This window comes from Phocoena phocoena, chromosome X, assembly GCF_963924675.1.
Source record: "Phocoena phocoena chromosome X, mPhoPho1.1, whole genome shotgun sequence".
Classification (NCBI taxonomy): domain Eukaryota; kingdom Metazoa; phylum Chordata; class Mammalia; order Artiodactyla; family Phocoenidae; genus Phocoena; species Phocoena phocoena.
Window position 1 is genome coordinate 20409954 of NC_089240.1, and position 20147 is coordinate 20430100.

General features: G+C 43.0%; 1 pseudogene; it reads right to left on the reverse strand.

The window, feature by feature from the left end:
• Window positions 1-7883: 7883 nt before the first annotated feature.
• LOC136142007 (ferritin light chain pseudogene) lies at window positions 7884-16676 on the reverse strand (annotated as a pseudogene).
• Between the last annotated feature and the right edge of the window lie 3471 nt (window positions 16677-20147).

The following is a 20147-nucleotide window of genomic DNA, read 5'->3' on the forward strand; positions in this document are numbered from 1 at the left end:
AACCTTCAGATGAGGCTGCAGCCCCAGTCACCATCTTGATTGCAACACTGTGAGAGACCCTGGTTCCTGACCCACAGAAACTGTGGCAAAACAAATGTTTTGAACCATTAAGTTTGGGGATGATTTGTTATGCAGCGGTAGATAACTAATTCAAGGGCCGATACCGACTCAGTAATTCTGATGGATTTTCAAAAGCTTCAGAAAGTTCTTGTTAGAATTGGCTTAATAAGCCTCATAAAGACATGCTCCTGTGACTGGCTGGTTAGCCTGTTAGACCTTGCATCTCCAGAGGAGTACTTCTGGAACTTCTGGGGTCACTCGGTCTGTAGTCCTACAAAGAGGATGTCACAAAAGACAGGTCTTTATCATACACCAGGTGGGTGAGCATTTTAAGGTAAGTATACTTTCCAGTGTAACATGTGTTGTTTTTATCATTAATTTTCAGTTGTGAGAATAAAACACGGACACATTCTCCTGGTGAAAATAAGTATGTTACAGATAAACTCCTCTTTGACAGTAATCTGATCTAGGTCCCTCTCCTCCCTACCTCTCCACTCTTTATTGTGAGTTTGGAGGAAATCTTTCTAGAACTTAAAAAAATTATATAAACATGCATGCGCTTGTTTTTACAAAAAATAACACTCTCTTGCAATATCATTCACTTTTTTCACTCCTCCTTGCTTTTTTTTTTCCACTCAACCAGTTTTGAAATCCCTGTTGATATATGTGGATCTAGTTCATTCTTAGCTATGAAATGGAAAACACCACATTTTACTTATCTGTCTCGTACTGATGACCTTAAGTTGTTTCCAGATTTTCACTGTTATACACAATGCTGCAGTGAACATTTCCTACCTGTCTATGCCAGAGTGTGTTTTTCTGGGCCAGACACCTATGAGGGGAAGAGCTGGGTCATATAATATGCACATCTTTAGTCTTAGCGACATTGCCAAATTGCCCAACAAAATGGCTCTGTTAATTTACACTTCCTGTAGTAATGAATGTGCCTGTTTGCTCTAAATCTTGCCAGAATGCCATATTTCCCTGTCTGGTGAGAGAAAAACAACTTCACGTTGTTTTAGTTCGCATTCCCCTAGTTATTAATGAGGTTGAAAATCTTTTCATATACTTATTGGCAGGTTTTCTCCATTTTTATAGGGTTCCTATGAGAGCAGTTGTGTGTTTGTGTGTGTGTGTGTGTATGTGTGTAGCAGGGGTTGGGGGAAGGGTGTGAATTTGAGCTTGGATGCCAACTACCCAGGGGAGTTTCATTCCTGTTCTGAGAACATCAGCTGCCCACTGCTGATAGCACTGGGAGAGCTTGTGAGAAATTGAGATCATGTGCAGCCTCTCCCTTTGGGGTGAGATAGAGCCACTGGTTTCAGCTAGGACATTAATCGAGACAGCCCTGGGGGTTATCTGGTACTAAAACTGCTCGTCTCTTCCCAGCACTGCTGTGTGACTGCAAACACAAGGGGGTTATGATGTTGGCTTAATTCATTGCTTCTGAGCAATGCAAAATAGTTTGCTGCCACACTATGGGGGCAAGGCAGAGGATGAATGGAACTCAGGAAGCTCCCCTCCGTAAAAGTTAAAGACTACCGGATGCCTAAACAGGCAAAACAGACGAGGGCAAAGATGCTCAGGAATTCAAGTTTGGGACGCCTCACACCTGCAAGGCAAGAGCAGTTAGGATTGTGTGATGGAGGAGGGATACCTCACAACTAGTGGCAAAAACAAAGCCTATTGGTGATCCTCAAGTTTGCCAAATATGTGTATTTATATATTTTAAAGAATTTCTCAAATCTTTGACTGACTTCTCTCTCAATATAAATGAAGATGGATAAACTTGTGCTATTTAGACCGTAGGTTCCAGAATTGTGTTGGAATTAGAAGGCGAACAGATCTGATCCAAAGATCTTTATCTTGCAGCTGGATGCAGAAACTGAGGAGACCTTGGTTTCTCTTTGGGAAGTGTGAGTTCATTTTATGTTGTAATGGGAAACAATCACGTTATTTTAAACAACAGAATTCTTGGAAGGGTATATATGGGAAGATGGGTTATGTGAATAATTAGTGACCAAAGGGATGGGCTGTTTCATGAGGAGGGGGGTACCACCCAACATTCATTCAACCCTCCCAACAGCAATCATGATTATTTCTGGGCAATTCCCTAGGTGTGTACAATCTTGGTGGAATGATACATCGAGGATCTGGCAGAACTCCTGCTACAGAGGCCCCTGAATGCTCCATCTGCCAGATTCTTCCTCTAATTTCTGCAATAGAGCCAAAGTGTCAGCATGTTGCCCAAAGTATGTGAGGCTGACTCAGTCTTCTGGAACTTTTAATCCTTTAATCCTCAACAGAGTGAAGCAAATCAATTCATTCATTCCAGTGACTGTGCTGGGAAAGGTTGTCAACCTACTCCAGTTACAGAGACTCTCTGGAACTCCCTGGTTCTGTTTTGCTCCATTGCATGAATATACTTCAATTTATATACCCTTTCTCTATCAACATCTGGACGTGTCTCAAATATTGCCGCTGTGAGGATCCCTTTTTTTTCTCCCATTAATTTTACTTCAGTAGCTTCAATTTTCTATCCGTAGCTAATGAATGGATAGATTTTTGTCACAAGTGTTTTATTTATAATACATTTAAATACATATGTTTTGATTTCTTTTTATTGTTCTTACTAGATACATATATTTCTAGGAAGAGACAAAGTAAGCTTATACCCCCCAAAAGAGAAAATATATCTATAGTTTAAGTAAAATAGAAAAAATACCAAGCTGTAAAAAATGCAAAGTTGGGAAAAATTTCTAATAATCATATCCAGCTCCCAAATTGTCTTTCATTGCCAAACACTGCACCTAACTAAAACATTTAAAATTTAGTAATAGCACGATTACTTGATTAGTTTTATTTTGTTTCTGTAATTAATAATCTTAATATTACGAAAAAGACAAAATTTGTATAAAGACAAAAATTCCAATGAAAATACACAAAGCAGGACTTCCCTGGTGGCACAGTGGTTAAGAATCCGCCTGCCAATGCAGGGGACACAGGTTCGAGCCCTGGTCCAGGAAGATCCCACATGCCACGGAGCAACGAAGCCCGTGCACCACAACTACTGAGCCTGCGCTCTAGAGCCCACGAGCCACAACTACTGAGCCCACGAGCCACAACTACTGAAGCCCACGTGCAGGAGAGGCCACCGCAATGAGAAGCCCGTGAACCGCAATGAAGAGTAGCCCCCGCTCGCCGCAGCTAGAGAAAGCCCACACGCAGCAACAAAGACCCAACGAAGCCAAAAATAATAAATAAATAAATTTTTTTTAAAAAAGGAAGAAAATACACAAAGCAATGTTGGAGTTAGTTTTATAGCTTGTGATAGCATCATAGACAAAAAAAAGAATCAATGTCCTTTGTTTTGTTTAGCGACTCAAAAATTGGGCCAAATGCATTGCCTTTGGAAATGTCTAAACTGTATCTTCTCTATCTCTTTGCTTGTTAGTTCAGGGTAAACTTAATCAGTATGTTTCTGATTTATTGTCACATAGTCCACTGAAAAGTTGTTTCTAAAATGTTAGTTCATAACAAATGGGCTTTTTGAACCATTTAAAAATACTTTCATGATCTTGTATTAGAGACCAAAAAAGTCATGTTTCTCTAGATGTCATTGGACTGAAATCCCAGTGAGGAGAAGTTTAACTTTAGAATTCTAAAAGTCAGAATAGATTTTCAACTTGAAAAAGCACGTCTTCTACCACTATTCTCCAGTGTTATCCAAGCTTCTCTCCCGTTCCATGGATCTGATATTTAAGAAATTGAACTTTGACTTCAATTTAAAGGCCATCCGAGTGCTTCTCTTTTTTAAAATTGAAGTACAGTTGATTTACAATATGGTGTTAGTTTCAAGTGTACAGCATAGTGATTCAGGTTTTTTTTGCAGATTATATTCTAATGTAGGGTATTATAAGAAAACGCTGTGAAGATTCTTGTTCTTCGTTTTTGGTGTACATGTTCACACATTTCTCTTGGGTATACATCCAGGAGTAAAATTGCTGGGTGGTACTTGTAATAGAGGTAAAACATGTATCTTTAATAAGTAAAAGCCTAATGTTAAATGGTAACTTTGCTTGCTCCCAGGACCATGCAGGGACTGTAGAATGTCCCATTATACCCCCTCCTGGCCTATATGCCAGTGTAGTTGTGTCTCTTAAGCCTTTCAAAACATTATTATTATTGTATTGTACAGTGAATATTTTTTTGCCTTCTTTTATTTAATTTATTTTTATCTATTTATTGAAGTATAGAGTATTTACAATGTTGTGTTAGTTTCTGGTGTACAGCAAAGTGATTCAGTTATACATATACATATTCTTTTTCATATTCTTTTCCATTATATTTTCTTGTAAGATATTGAATATAGTTCCCTGTGTTATACACTAGGACCTTATTGTTTATCTATTTTATACAAAGTAGTTTGTATTTGCTAATCCCAAACTCCTAATTTATCCCTCCCCCACTTTCCCCTTTGGTAACTATAAATTTGTTTTCTATGTCCGTGAGTTTGTTTCTGTTTTGTAAATAAGCTCATTTGTATCATATTTTAGACTCCACATATAAGTGATATCATGATATTTGTCTTTGTCTTAGTATGATAATCTCTAGGTCCATCCGTGTTGCTGCAAATGGCATTATTCCATTCTTTTTATGGCTGGGTAATATTCCACTGTGTATATGTACCACATCTTCTTTATTCCTTCATCTGTTGATGGACATTTAGGCTGCTTCCATGTCTTGGCTATTGTAAATACATTTCATATTTATTCTTGAAGGATACTTTCACTGAGTATAGCTTGTTAGGTTGGCTGTTATTCTCTTTCAGCTCACAGAAATTAACTTCCTATTTTCTTTAGGCCTCTGCTATTTTTGTTGAAAAGTCCACTGTCAGTCTGTTTCTCCTCTGTAGGAAATGTATCTTTCTGCAATTTCACTGGCAATGTTGACCTTGATCACCTGGTTGACGTAGTGCTTGCTAGGTTTCTCCACTATAAAGTTACTTTCCCCCCTTTTGATACAGTACTCTTTAGAAGCAAAACTAAGCACAGCCCACACTTAAGGGGTGAGGAGTTAAGCATCACCTCCTTGAGGGGGTGTATCTACATAAATTATTTGTAATTCTTCAGTATAGGAGATTTGTCTATTCTCCCCCATCAACTTTTTTTCAGTTGTTTATATCAGTATGGACTCATGGATATTTATTTTATAAATATAACTTTAGGTTGTAGTTCAGTATTACATGATTTGTTTTGTTTCTCTTGCCCAAATTGTTCCAGCTTTGACAATTGGTAGCTCATTCAGGTGTTCTCCTGTATTCCGCTGACATACTCCCATCCCCCCCCCTTTTTTTTGAGCACTTCCTTACTTTCTGGCACTTCGAGATGCTCTAGGCTCATCTTGTATTTTTCATGCGCCCGTTTTTTGTTTTTTTGCAGATATTTTCAATAATGTATTTTATTTCTTTAAATAATGTAAGCATTTTTTTTCAATTAATCTCTGAAGTTTTGGTAAGTCTGATTCTGCAGTCTGTTGTTTCAACTGGTTCCCACTCATGGTGACTTGTTCTCTTATATGTTTGGTTAGTTTTACTTTATACTGATTACTGTACTTGAAATTTTATTTTGAAGATTCACTGAAGCCTAGAATGAAGCTGCTTTTCTCCAAAAAAAAGTTCTCCATTTGCTTTTTCTTCATGGGGTAGTCCCAATCTGGAACCACTTTAAATCAGGTACACAGCTCTAATTTCCCAGAACTACTCAGGCACTGTGAACCTACGCTTTAAGTTCATGGTCACAACTTCACAGGGAAGGAATTTTTTTCCTGCTCTAAATATCACCAAGCCAGTGGGGTCCCAGCTTAACATAGGAAAGGCCTCCTATTACTTTCTCTACCTTGGGCTGTTTTGCGTCCAAATTTCCCCATTAAGCTGATAAAACTGAAGCACAAGTGTTCCTTATTAGCAAATCCCTGGGGGGTAAAAGCGATCCTGGGCTTTGAAACTCTGTTTCTTTCTATAGACTCCTGCTTTCTCTTGGTTTTTGGCCTGGTATTTCCTTGCTTTTTCATTAGCTTTTAAATGCTCTTAAGGTTTAAAAAAATCTATTCATGTGTTTAGTTGTTTGTTAGTTATCCATATTTTAAAAAATCTATTCATGTGTTCAGTTGTTAGTTATTCATATTTTTAGTTGATTGGTACAAATAATACAGCCCATCTTTCCTAGAAATAACTTTTTCAATCTAGGGACTCTGTCTTTCTTCAGTTCTCTAAAATTCTCAGACATTATCTCCTTAAATATTGCCCCTTCCTGATTTTTTCTAGTTTTACTCTCTGGAACTTTCATTAAATAAGTCCTGGTGCCTCTCAACCTACTCTCTTAGCTCTTAATTACGTCCTCATATTTTAAATCTTTTTATCACTGTGCAGCCTCTGGTGTCCTCTAAGTCACAAATTCACTTTTTCCACCCATTATTTTGTTTACTCAGCATGTTGGGCATTCGTCAGTTTGTTCTCAGATTCATTCCCCATCCTGTTCCCTGATGCTCTGTTCCCTCCGTATTGCAAGGACCTTCATATCCCATGATCCCTTCTATGTAAGTTTGCGTATTTCTCTCCCTCTGTCTGGGCTTTGGGTAACGTCTCTGGAAGTGACTGTGTCTCCTCTTTGCCTCCATCTCCCGCCAGAGAGCCTCACCTTTCAGGGCCGCAGCACCTGCTGTGTTTCTAGTTCCCATCAGCGGGCTGTAAATGCTGGGTTCTGCCAACACAACCTCCTTCTGTTGTCCCTTCAATCATACGGGCTGTAGCAGCTTCCTGCTGTTTTTTTGTTTGTTTGTTTGTTTGTTTTTTTGCGGTACTTGGGCCTCTTACTGTTGTGGCCTCTTCCGTTGCGGAGCACAGGCTCCGGACGCGCAGGCTCAGCGGCCATGGTTCACGGGCCCAGCTGCTCCGCGGCATGTGGCATCTTCCCGGACCGGGGCACGACCCGTGTCCCCTGCATCAGCAGGCAGACTCCCAACCACTGCACCACCAGGGAAGCCCCTTCCTGGTGTTTTTAATCTCTGGGATGCCTCACCATCCCTCCTTGGCTTCTCCGTTCCACCATCACCTGTGTCATAAATTCCTTGTATAAAGTTCCCTCTGTTGAGGGATTTTTCTTTTCCTGACTGGACCTTGACTAATATGCCATCTAAAAATTATTTGTGTGTTGTTTTTATTTTTTAATATGTATTTATTTATTTATTTTTGCTGCAAAAAGCTTTGTTGTTTCCATTTGGTCCAAGGCTTGGGAGAGGGCTCCAGGGTGGTTAAAAGCTGCCTAGTGGGACTTCCCTGGTGGCGCAGTGGTTAAGAATCCGCCTGCCAATGCAGGGGACATGGGTTTGAGCCTTAGTCTGGGAAGATCCCACATGTGGCGGAGCAACTAAGCCCGTGTGCCACAACTACTGAGCCTGCGCTCTAGAGCCCGCAAGCCACAACTACTGAAGCCCACGTGCCACACTACTGAGCCTGCGCTCTAGAGCCCACGTGCCACAACTACTGAGCCCACATGCCACAACTACTGGAGCCTGCACGCCTAGAGCCCGTGCTCCGCAACAAGAGAAGCCACCGCAACGAAGAGTAGCCCCCCCCCCCTGCTCGCCGCAACTAGAGAAAGCCCGCACGCAGCAACGAAGACCCAATGCAGCCAAAAATAAATAAATAAAATAAATAAATTTATTATTTAAAAAAAAGCTGCCTAGCGGCTGCAGAGTGCAACTTCAGGCCAAAGCCCTGACACCACAGGGGCTCCTCAAAGCCCGCTGGGCTCCGGAAGCTCCTACTCGTGCTGGAGGGCGAGCCTTTCGACGAGGGACTCGCCCAGCCCCCGCTGGGGACCAGCCGGCCTGCGGAGGTTGGTCAGGTGGGATGAGTTCCCACCTTCTGGATGAGTTTCACCTGCTCATCTAGGAGGCGGCTCTCCCGGAAGTCACAGAGGCGGGGGTCGGCGCGGGCAGAGCCCAGGGCGTGCAGGTCCACAAGGGCCTGGTTCAGGTTCTCCTCCGCGAGCACGACGGCTTCCACAGCGTCCTGGGTTTCACCCCACTCATCCTGAGACGCTTCTGCACGTCCTGGAAGAGGGCGCGGCTGCCGCGCTGCTTTTGCATTTTCAAGAGGCGCTGGGCGTCCTCACGCTTCCCCTCGGGCACTTCGCGGAAAAAGTGGCCCAGGCCCTCCAGAGCCGCGTTGTGGTGGTGGAAATAGGAGCCCAGAGAGAGGTAGGTGCGGGAGGCCGGCAGATGCATGTTGACCAGGCCGTTGATGGCAGCCTCCAGCTCGGCGGAATCATTCTGACGAATCTGGGAGCTCGTGGTGGATCGGTAATACGGAGTTAAGCTCAAAATATGGTGTTGGCGGTCCCGGTGGCCGAGGACAGCTGAGCGGCTGGTTCCGAAGGTTGCGAGTGGAACACAGGTTGGAGGTGGTCAGAGGCGGGAGCGAGGGGCGCCCCTGGGTCTGTTCTGTCCAAACACTGTTGGAGCAGGAGACGGAGCCGCGGGAGTGCCCAGCGCACTGCCTGTGTGTTGTTTTTTATCAAGAATCCCATCTGTTCTTGATTCGTAGCACATGCTTTTGTTTGTTGATTTTAAATACACTTATTTTAAAATCCTTTCCAAATTGTTCTATTATTTCGACTTTCTTTTATATGACTCCTCTTAGATGTTGGCTTCCTTTTGCGGGTGTTGGGTTTCATTGTGGCCTTTGTAGGTTTTTTTGGAACGCTCATCTTCATGGAGGCTTTTTTCTCTCCCATTCGCTGTCCCTGGAAAGTGGTTTTACGATGGGCTTCAGCCCAACGTCTTGAGGCCCAAAGTCGGTGGCTCAGGGCTTTTGCTCTGTGGACCCATCACGCTTCCAAAGCAGGAGCTCACACCAAATGCATACCTGGTGGCTGACTGTGCAGTCTCTCTGCTTTCTTGCTCTATCAGGGGCAGTTTGTTTCCAGTGGATAGGTGGGCCTTGTTCACCTTCACATATAGCCGGGGGACCATGAGCAGTGTCCCCACTGGGAATGGGGGTGTGTGGGTGTTCCTTACTCCTTGGTTGGATTTGAAATTCCAGACTTGTGGTCAAAAGGTACCAACTTACAGTTATAAGATAAATAAGTACCAGGGAGGTAATGTACACCATCATGACCGTAGTTAACACTGCTGTGTGGTATATTTGAATGTTGATAAGAGAGTAGGTCCTAAAGTTCTCATGACAAGGAAAAACACATTTTTCTTCTCTTTTTGTATCTATATGAGCTGATGGATGTTAACTTATTGTAATCATTTCACAATTATGTAGGTCAAGCCATTATGCTGTACACCTTAAACTTATACAGTGCTGTATGTTAATTATATCTCAATAAAACTGAAAAATGAAAATTTAAAAATAGAATAAAATAAAGCAAAAAAAGGAATTCCAGACTTTACTATCTGGGTCAGGTTCTTCCGGGACTCTATGGGCCCACATTGTTAAACTTGTCCTTCCTGCTGTGGGTTTCCTCTTCCCTTCCGGTCCACGATTTAAAAAATCATGTCCCTGAGTGTTTTTTTAAACACTGTATCTATCATTTTTACATTTTTGAAACCGAGTGAGGGAAGTTTAGCATACATTCACCCTGAGTCAACACAGTTTTTAACCACGATGTAGTTTAAAGCCTTGCTGCTCAAAGTGCCTTCTGTGGAGTGTGTTTTTAAATTTAATTTAATTTCATTTCACTATTTTATTTTATTTTTATAAAATTTTAAAGGTTACTTTCCATTTACAGTTATTCCAGAATATTGGCTATATTCCCCGTGTTGTACAATACATCCTTTAGCCTATTTTATACCCAATAGTTTGTACCTCTCACTCCCCCACCCCATATTGCCCCTCCCCCTGCCCCACTGGTAACCACTAGTTTGTTCTCTATATCTGTGAGTCTGCTTCTTTTATGTTATAGTCACTAGGTTGTTGTATTTTTTAGAGTCTGTGGAGTGTATTTTATTTTTCTGTTTTTTTTAAATTGAAGTGTAGTTCAATTACACTTTTGTGTTAATTACTGCTGTACAGCAAAGTGATTCAGTTATACATATATATACATTATTTTTCCTATTCTTTTCCATTATAGTTTATCACAGGATATTGAATATAGTTCTCTGTGCTATACAGGAGGACCTTGTTGTTTATCCATTCTATATATACCAGTTTGCATCTTCTAATCCCAAATCCCCAATCCATCCCTCTCCCACCCACCTCCCCCTTGGCCACCATCAGTCTATTCTCTATGTCAGTGATTCTATTTCATAGTTAGGTTCATTTGTATCATATTTTAGATTCCACATATAAGTGATATCATATGATATTTGTCTTTCTCTGTCTGACTTCACTTAGTATGATAATCTCTAGGTCCATCCATGTTGCTGCAGATGGCATTCTTTCTTTCTTTTTTATGGCTGAGTAGTACTCCATTGCATATGTGTACCACATCTTCTTTATCCATTCATCTGTCAGTGGACATTTAGGTTGTTTCCATGTCTTGGCTGTTGCAAATAGTGACGCTGTGAACATAGGGGTGCATGTATCTTTTTGAATTATAGTTTTGTCTGGATATATGTGCAGGAGTGGGATTGCTAGATGATATTGTAGTTCTATTTTTAGTTTTCTGAGGAAACTCCACACTGTTTTCCACAGTGGCTGTACCAACTTACATTCCCACCAACAGTGTAGGGGCTTCTCTTTTCTGTGGAGTGTATTTTAAGTGCAGAATCTCAGGCCCACCTGAGACCTGCTGAATCAGAAATGGCTCTTTAACAAAATGCCCGGATGAGTCATATACACATTCAAGTTCGAGGAGCGCTCCTCTAAGGGTCAGTTAGTTTCTGTATAACCAACCTGGACAAAATGAGACCCTTAGAAGCTTCTATTTCCCTAAATTTCACCTCTTTCTTCCTGTCCCACCAATTCCATGTTGATATATCTTGAATTTTCGTTACAGTTTGCTGTTAAGGGACATAATTTTTATAAGCAATAATAGCTTAAATTGAGCACATATTTTCCTTATTTCTTTGCTCTCCACTGCTTCTTGTATCCTATCACTTTTTTTTTTTTTGGCGGCACCACGCAGCTTGCGGGATCTTAGTTCCCTGACCAGGGATTGAACCCGGGCCCTCGGCAGTGAAAGCACAGAGTCCTAACCACTGGACCACCAGGGAATTCCCCCATCACTTCTTTTAGTTTCATTTTTCTCCTTGGTGAAGTTCTCTTGGAGCTTCTGGTATGACAGCAGTTTTGAGTCCTTGTAATCTGAAAATGGTCTTTATTTTGCCTTCATTCTTTGACAAAATGAATAGATATAGAATTCAAGGTTCAAAGATATTTTCCCTCGGCACTTTGCCGGTATTACTCTATTGTCTTCTTGCATCCATAAAGAAAAGAAAAACAGAGAAGAAACATTTTTATCATAAAAAGTAATTTTACAGAAAAGTCGAGGGAATAATGTAGTCAACTCCCATGTATTTATCTCTTGACTTCAGCGATTAACAATATTTTTGCATCTGTTTTGCTGACAGGAAATCTCACATCGACCGCATTCTCATTTTTTTCAGATCTTTTTGTTCTGGTAGCTTTTAGGGAACTCTTCATCCTTCTAGTTCTGAAAATTTGCTACAGTATCTAGATGTGCTTTTTTTTTTTTTTTTTTTTTTTGCGATACGCGGGCCTCTCACCGCTGTAGGCTCTCGCGCTGCGAAGCACAGGCTCCGGACGCGCAGGCTCAGCGGCCATGGCTCACGGGCCCAGCCGCTCCGCGGCGTGTGGGATCTTCCCGGACCGGGGCACAAACCTGTGTCCGCTGCGTCGGCAGGCGGACTCCCAACCATCGCACCACCAGGGAAGCCCTAGATGTGCTTTTTATCGTTATTACTGATTGCACTCAGAGGTATGTCTCAATCTGACTTGTGTTTGGGTTCAATCTTGGGAATTTCTTGACTTTTATCTTTTGGATGTTGCTTCGATTATCTCCTTTTGGAAATAACTTTTAGAGAACTCTTGTTAGCTACTGAATGTCTCTTCCATCTGTCTTTACAGTCCTCTTCATTCTTTTCATCCCTTTATCTCTTTGTGCTGTGTTCTGGGAAAATTTCTCAATGTGACCTTTCAGCTTCCTAATTTATCCTTCAGCTGTGTGCAAGCAGCTCTTCACTGGTATGATCAACAGCTACAGTTTTTGGTGCGTCAGCTTTTAATATTTTAGGGTTACCATGCTTGGTTGTGGCATTCTGTCCTATAGGAAAATTCTCCTGGGTGCGTCCTGAGTGGAGATAGTTTTGCAGTGGGCCTAATTTGCAGAGGGGCTGGCCACACAGGAGCATGGTGGCTGTAGCGCGACCCTGGCCTTCCAGTGGTGAGGGCCACCATCCTTCTTAGGTGAGGAGGGTCTTAGTTGTAACTGACAGAATCCAAGAGCTACTTTAAACAGAAAAGGGCTTTTATTTCTACTTTTTTGTTGGGAACTGAAATAAATTATTAAAGGGCACTAATATACTCTATACCTTGATTAATTTTTACATAGGTATACACTTGTATAACCACCACCCAGACCAAAATATAGATTATCCCCAGCCTTCCATAAGTTCTTTGTGTCTCTTCCCAGTGAGTATTCATACCATCCTCCCACCAGAGGTAGCCATTTCCTGTTTGCATTACCACTGATTAGTTTTTCCTGTCTTTGAATATTACAGAAATGGAATTACACCATGTGTACACGTCTGACCTCCTTCACTGAGCATAATGCCTATGAAATTCATATTCATATATTGTATATAAAGTTGTTAGTCCTTTTACATTGCATTGTAACGTTCTGTTGAATGAAGAGATCACAACTTATTTATCCATCCTCCTATTGCTAGACATTTGGTCTTTCTCCCGTTTCTAATTCTGCTGGATAAAGCTTCTATGAATATTCTCCTTTGTGTCTTTGGTGAACACATGCATTTATTTCCTTTGGGTTACAAACCCAGGAAAGAGATTATTGGGTCATAGACTGGGCATACGTTTAGCTTTAGTCAATGCAAGCAGTTGTTTTCAGAGTTGGTTGTGCCAGTTTACATGCCCATCGGCAACGTATGAGAGTTCTGGTTCCCCCACAACCTTCCCAGTACCTGGCATTGTGAGTCTTTTTCTTTTTAGCCATCCTGGTGGGTGTGCTGTGGTGTCTCATTGTGCTTCTAATTTGCATTTCTCTGGTGAGTAATGATGTCGAGCACTGTGACAGATAAGATTTTCCAAAGTTTCCACAACTCCCATCCCACGTGATCTTACAATGGCACCGTGACACTCTTCCCATCAGAGGCAGAGTCCGTGTACTCTCCTCTTGAATCCTGTGACTATGGTGGAAATGGTAACATGTAACTTCTGAGGGTAGTTCATAAAGGCATTACGGGTGTACCTCTTTTTATTGCACTTCGGAAAATAATTTTTTTTTAACAAATGGAAGGTTTGTGGCAACTCCGCATGGTCAGATGATGGTTAGCATTTTTTATCAATAAAGTATTTTTAAAAATTAATTACTTAATTTATTGGCTGCGTTGGGTCTTCATTGCTGCGCGCAGGCTTTCTCTAGTTGCGGCGAGCGGGGGCTACTCTTTGTTGCAGTGCACGGGCTTCTCATTGTGGTGGCTTCTCGTTGTGGAGCACGGGCTCTAGGCGCACAGGCTTCAGTAGTTGTGGCACGTGGGCTCAGTAGTTGTGGCACGCGGGCTCAGTAGTTGTGGCGCACGGGCTTAGTTGCTCTGCGGCATGTGGGATCTTCCTGGACCAGGGCTCAAACCCATGTCTCCTGCATTGGCAGGCGGATTCTTAACCACTGCGCTATCAGGGAAGCCTTAAAGTGTTTTTTTGTTTTTTTTTTCTGGTGGTACACGGGCCTCTCACTGTTGTGGCCTCTCGCGTTGCGGAGCACAGGCTCCAGATGCGCAGGCTCAGCGGCCATGGCCCACGGGCCCAGCCTTTCCACGGCATGTGGGATCTTCCTGGACCGGGGCACGAACCCGTGTCCCCTGCATCGGCAGGCGGACCCTCAACCACTGAGCCACCAGGGAAGCCCCCTAAAGTATTTTTAAATTAAGGTATGCACACTGTTTTTTAGACATAATGGTATTGCGCACTTAATAGACTACACTATAGTGTAAACCTAACTTCCATGTGCCCTGGGAAATCAAAAAATTTGTGTGACTCGCTTTATTGTGCTCTTTGCTTTATTGTGATCTTTGCTTTATTGTGGTGGTCTGGAACGGAACCCCGAGTATCTCTAGGTGTGCCTGTGCCCGGTTCTTTTGGGACACCCTCTTGGAGCCCTGAGCTTCCACATAAGCAGTTCAACTAACCTGAGGTCACCATGTTGTGAAGAAGCCCAAACTAGTCCATACAAAGAGACCATGTGGAGAGGTCCTGAGACTACATGAGAAAGATCCCCAGCCAGCCCCCAGCTCTAACCACCATTTGGCTGCAACCGCATGAGACACCCCAAGCCAGAACCTCCCAGTCAAGATATTCTCCAGTATTTGATTGCTGTTCTCAACTGGGGAAGGTTTTGCCCCCAAGGGACATTTGGCAATGTCTGGAGACATTATTTTTGGTTGTCACAACTAGGGGCGGGGGCTGTTCCTGGCATCTAGTGGGTAGAGACCAGATGCTGCTAAACATCCTACAGGACACAGGACAGGCCCCTTCCCAAAGAATTATGTGGCCCAAATGTCAACTGTGCTGAGGTTGAGAAACCCTACTTTAAGCCATGGAATCCACTAAGTTTTAAGATGTTTTGTTCTACTGCAAAAGGACTGGAACAAGCACACAAGCAGAAAGGGAATTTACTAAAGAAACTTAGATAGTTCACAGATCTCTGACAGGGCCAGAGAGATGGGCTTAAAGGTTATTCAGCCAGCAGTAATGGTCAAACCACACCACCAGGTGAAGACCCCTGGACATGGACCCAGAGTTTGCATCCATGATGCTGAGGACCGGATACCAGGACCTCTGAATGCTGGAAGACAGTGCCACCCTCACCAGAAAGTGGATTCCATATGTTTCCTGCTTCTTCATGTTGTTCACTTTTGAATCAAAGTCTTACCTTGGTATGTCAGATGGAAGAATCCTAGGTCACGTGTAAATCTGTCTGCAAGAGAAGCTGACAAAGCCAGTTTTCTGGCTTCTACAATGGAGGCAGGACCAACACAGGAAAGGTGTTCCAAAGATGCTGGGAAGCCACAACCTTGACAAAATCCCCTGATAATTTGTTGTTTTAAGCTTGTTGTAAACATGATTGATGATGGCTGTAGAATAGTACGTGATGACTCTACCATAAGTTACCGATTCTTTTGTTAACACATTTGGACTATTTCTAGTTTTTTTGTTAACTTTAAATAATGCTGTGATATTATCAGACATTTGGGCTGGAAATTTTACTTTAGAGATTTCTTTTAATCCCAAAGAAATAACTTTAAAAACCCCAGTTTATTGTACAAAGGTACTTACGGCTTTATTATTTATAACTACTGAAAACTGTAAACGGCTCAAGCATCTAAAACCATGGAACAATGGACTAATTTGTGATATGATAACAAACTTCTTTGATTTCCTGGGATGGTATTAATTCCAAATATTAGTCCATGTTGTCTCCATCTGTTTGTTTATACTCTGTCAGACCCTGTGTCCAGTTTACTTTGAAAAATGTAGTCACCGTGACTATGTAATTTTGTTATAATGGAATTTTACAATAATAATGACTTTATAAGTTCTATTGGACTAATACGTAGAAAGTGGGTACAAAATGTTTTATGGAAAAACGAAGATATAGGCGTCTCGATATATTCGTTACAGCCATGTAAAATTAGTGTTTGCATAATGTGAAGGGTCCTAAGAAGGTTGCCTTTTGTTTTGGGTTTGTAAAGTTAAGTACAGAAAAATAAAAGGAAATTCCCCAGTGTTTGTATTAAGCTCTCAGCATCTGAAGAGCTTGCCCAATAGGTGGCACTACTGGATAAGAGCAGATAGAAACTTTTCCAGGCTGCCTGTAAGCAGCGTTTCTCAAACTTCCGTTGGCATGAGAATGACCTGGTTAAAACACAGCTTGCTGGCCCCTTCCCTCGCAGGCTCTGATGTAGAGGTCTCAGACGTGGCCTAAGAATTTGATTTCTAACAGTTTCCCAGGTGAAACTGATGCTGCTGGTCTGGGGACCATGGTTGACAAACGCTGCCTTCACGTGGAGCTCTTTGGAGTGTAGAACAGTTAGAACGGGCTTCTTCCCTCTTTCCTCATAGCAGTCCCCTGGCTCACCTCACTGCCACGGTTACCCCATGTCAACAGAGGAGTAGGGTGGCCACTCAGAGGTGTGGGGGGGGGCCCCTGCTTGACCCTCTCCATCCCATCTTCCATTTGAAGGGAGCAAATGGGCAAGGTGGAGGGAGGGCTCTTCGTCTCTTGCTTTCTGGAGGCAACGACAGACCTCACACTGGGGTCCAACACCAGCCAACGCAGCAAATTACTAGTAGCCTCAGTTGCTACCCGGTGAACAGGATGGGGTACCTCCTGTCCTGCAGCAGGCATCTCGGGATCTTTTGCACCCTCCTCTTCCCCGACTTCTGAGAACACTAATCTTACCAAGAACCTAAGCTTTGGGTTAGCTCATTGCAGGCTTTGTGTGTCTTGTGCCCTAACTACCGAATAAAGAACTTGTCCCCCAACTCATAAGCAAAATTCAGCCCTGTAGTTTTGAAGAACTCCTCAAATTTTCAACCTCTCCTCCCCCTAGTTTCACTCTCTCAGCTGAGCTTGACCTTGCTTCCTACTTCACTAAGAACATGGAAAGAATTAGAACTTCCACGAGTTCCCAGCACCATAGCTACCCAGCCCCCTGCGTCTGGCCCCATTTACTCTGCTTCCTCCTCGGTAAGATAGATGACTTGTTGATGCTCCCGGCCAACAGCAGTCCCTCCACCTGTGCACTAGATTCCATTCCCTCTCAAGGTCATGGCTGCTGCCGTCCTCCTCTCTCTACTGCATCACCCAATTTATCCCTATTTACTGGACTGTTCTCACCAGCATACACATGTACTGTTATTTCTTCTGTATTAAATAATGGAGTTGCTTCTGTTCACTGTCTCCGATTTCTCTGCTACTTTTCTCCCATGAGCCCACCCAGTCAGGTTGTGTCCCCATCTCTCTACCAAAACTGCCCTAGTCACAGATGACCCCCACTCGGGTGAGTCCAATGGTCACTTCTCAGTCCTGGCAGCAGCACTTGACAATATGGTCACTTTCTCGAAACCCTTTCTTCCTCGGCTCCCACAATACCCCACTCACCCCTTTGTCTTCTTTTTTTTTTTTCAAACAACTTTTTATTGAAGTATAGTTGATTTACAATGTTATGTTAGTTTCTGGTGTACAGCGCAGTGATTCGGTTTTATATATGTAACATATATTCTTTTTCAGATTCTTTTTTATTATAGCTTATTACAAGATATTGAATATAGTCTTCTGTGCTATATCGTAGGTCCTTGTTGTTTATCTATTTTATACATAGTAGAGTGTACCTGCTAATCCCAAACTCCTAATTTATCCCTCCCCCACTTTGGTAACCAGAAGTTTGTTTTCTATGTCTGTGAGCCTATTTCTGTTTTGTAAAGAAGTTCATTTGTGTCATATTTTAGATTCCACATATAAATGATGTGGTATTTGTCTTTCTCTGTCTGACTTAACTTCACTTAGTATGATAATCTCTAGGTCCGTCCATGTTGCTGCAAATGGCGTTATTTCGTTCTTTTGTATGGCTGAATAGTATTCCATTGTATATATATACTACATCTTTATCCATTCATCTGTCGATGGACACTTATTGTCTCGTCTTTTCGATCACTCTTTCTCATTCTGTTTGCTGGTTTCTCTTTATCTTCCCAACTTCCAAGTGCTGAAGTGCCTAGCAATCCAATCCTTGGACCTCTTTTGTATCCACTCTCACTTTCTGAGTGATCCCATTTAATGTCTTAGGGCCTTAAATGCCATCTATATGCTGATAACTCTCCAATTTCTAGCTCCAGCCTGGACCTCACTCCCAAACTCCAGACCTGTATATCCAACTGCCCACATGATATCTCCACTTCAATATGTGTTAGGCACCCCCATTATCTCTCCCAAATAGAGTCTTTGATATACACTGACCTTACTCCAAGATAATCCTGCAAACTTCACCGCCCCAGAGGCAGCTCTGCTAGTTCATAGCCCAAAACCTCAGCGTCATCCTTGATTCCTTTCTTTTTCTCACAACCCACATCCAGTCTGTCAGCAAATCTTCTTGGCTCCGTCTTCAAACTATATCCAGAATTCAGCTGCTTCTCCTTGACCTTTGTCCCTGCCTCTAACTGCTACCATGCTGATCCCAGCCCCCAGCATCTCTCACCTGGATTATTGAAATAGCCTCGCAACTGGCCTCCTAGCTTCCGTCCTTGCCCACCTGCATTCTCAACACAGCAGCCAGTAATCGTGAAAACCCAAGTCAGATCAGGTCATTGCTTTGTTGAAACCCTCCCTGCATGTTATTCAGAATAACACCCAAGTCCTTAGGAAGACCTACTAGGGCCCTACATGGTCTGCCCCCTGGAATTCTGATCTCTTCTCCATTACTCCTCCCCTTGTTCACTCCAGCAGCGTGCCTGCCGTACTTCACTTCAAGGCCTTTGAACTTGCTTCTCACTCTACCTGGATTTCTCTTTCCTGGATATTTATTTGCATGTCTCTCTCTCTCTCTCTCTCTCTCCCACACACACACACACACACACACACACACACACATTCTGAAAAAATTTCCCCCAAACCCCCTTCACAGTAGACTTTGAACAAAGCAGGTTACCCCCCATAATGTGGGTGTGTTGGTTCACAAACTAGCCCCTGTACACTGAAGAAAGAGGCAGCCCCTCCAGATTAGTAGGTGGCAGGTTTAACGAGCAAGGGAACTTATCCACGAGGCTTGCCTTGGGTGCCACCAGATGAGCAGATCTCTGCACCTGCCTACCAGAATCTTAAAAGTCGACATAGAGGGCTTCCCTGGTGGCGCAGTGGTTGAGAGTCCGCCTGCCGATGCAGGGGACACGGGTTCGTGCCCCGGTCTGGGAAGATCCCACATGCCGCGGAGCGTGGCCGTTGAGCCATGGCCGCTGAGCCTGCGCGTCCGGAGCCTGTGCTCCACAATAGGAGAGGCCACAACAGTGAGAGGCCCGCGTACCGCAAAAAAAAAAAAAAAAAAGTCGACATAGAGGCTGCAGCCTTGAAACCAGCTCCTAGTATTAGAACGGTGGGCAGAAGGCACACTCCAAGGACAAGGAACGGGGTGAGGAGACTCTGACTGCCCAGGTCCAGCTCTGTGGCTCAGCCGGTGGTCACGTTCTCTCCATGACCTCCTCCAACAAGGTGGGCCTCATTTAACCAATTAAGGCCTTAAGTGAAAAAGACTGAGTTTCCCGGGAAGCAATCTGACTCAAGACTGCAACATTAACTCTTCCCTGCGTCTCCAGCCTGCTGGCCTGCCCTGCACATTTCAGACTTGCCAGCCCCCATAATCATGTGAGTCAAATTCCTTACACTCTCTTTCTCTCTCCATCCTGTCGGTTCTTTCTCTGAAGAACCTCGACTAATACAGATTTTGGGTCCTTGGCCAGCTTATCTAGAATTTTAATATCCATCCCCTAACAGTTCATCCCGCCTTCCCTGCTTTATTTTTTCTTCTTAGCATATATCACTATCTAAAACTACTACATATTTCATTCGTCTATTATCTGTAAATGACTAGGGTGTAAACTATTAGGAAATGTATCCATTTGGGGTTATGTCTACCACATAGCTGGTGCTAAATAAGTATTTGTTAAACAAACGAATGAATAAGTGAATAAATCAGTGTATAAATGATGGATTGATTGGATGAGTGAATGGCTGATAGTGAAGCGGTCCCCTGAAGTGACCCGCACCGAAGCCTACAGAACTTTTGAGAATCTGGGGGCATGAGAAAATTCCCAATTCCGTTGCTGG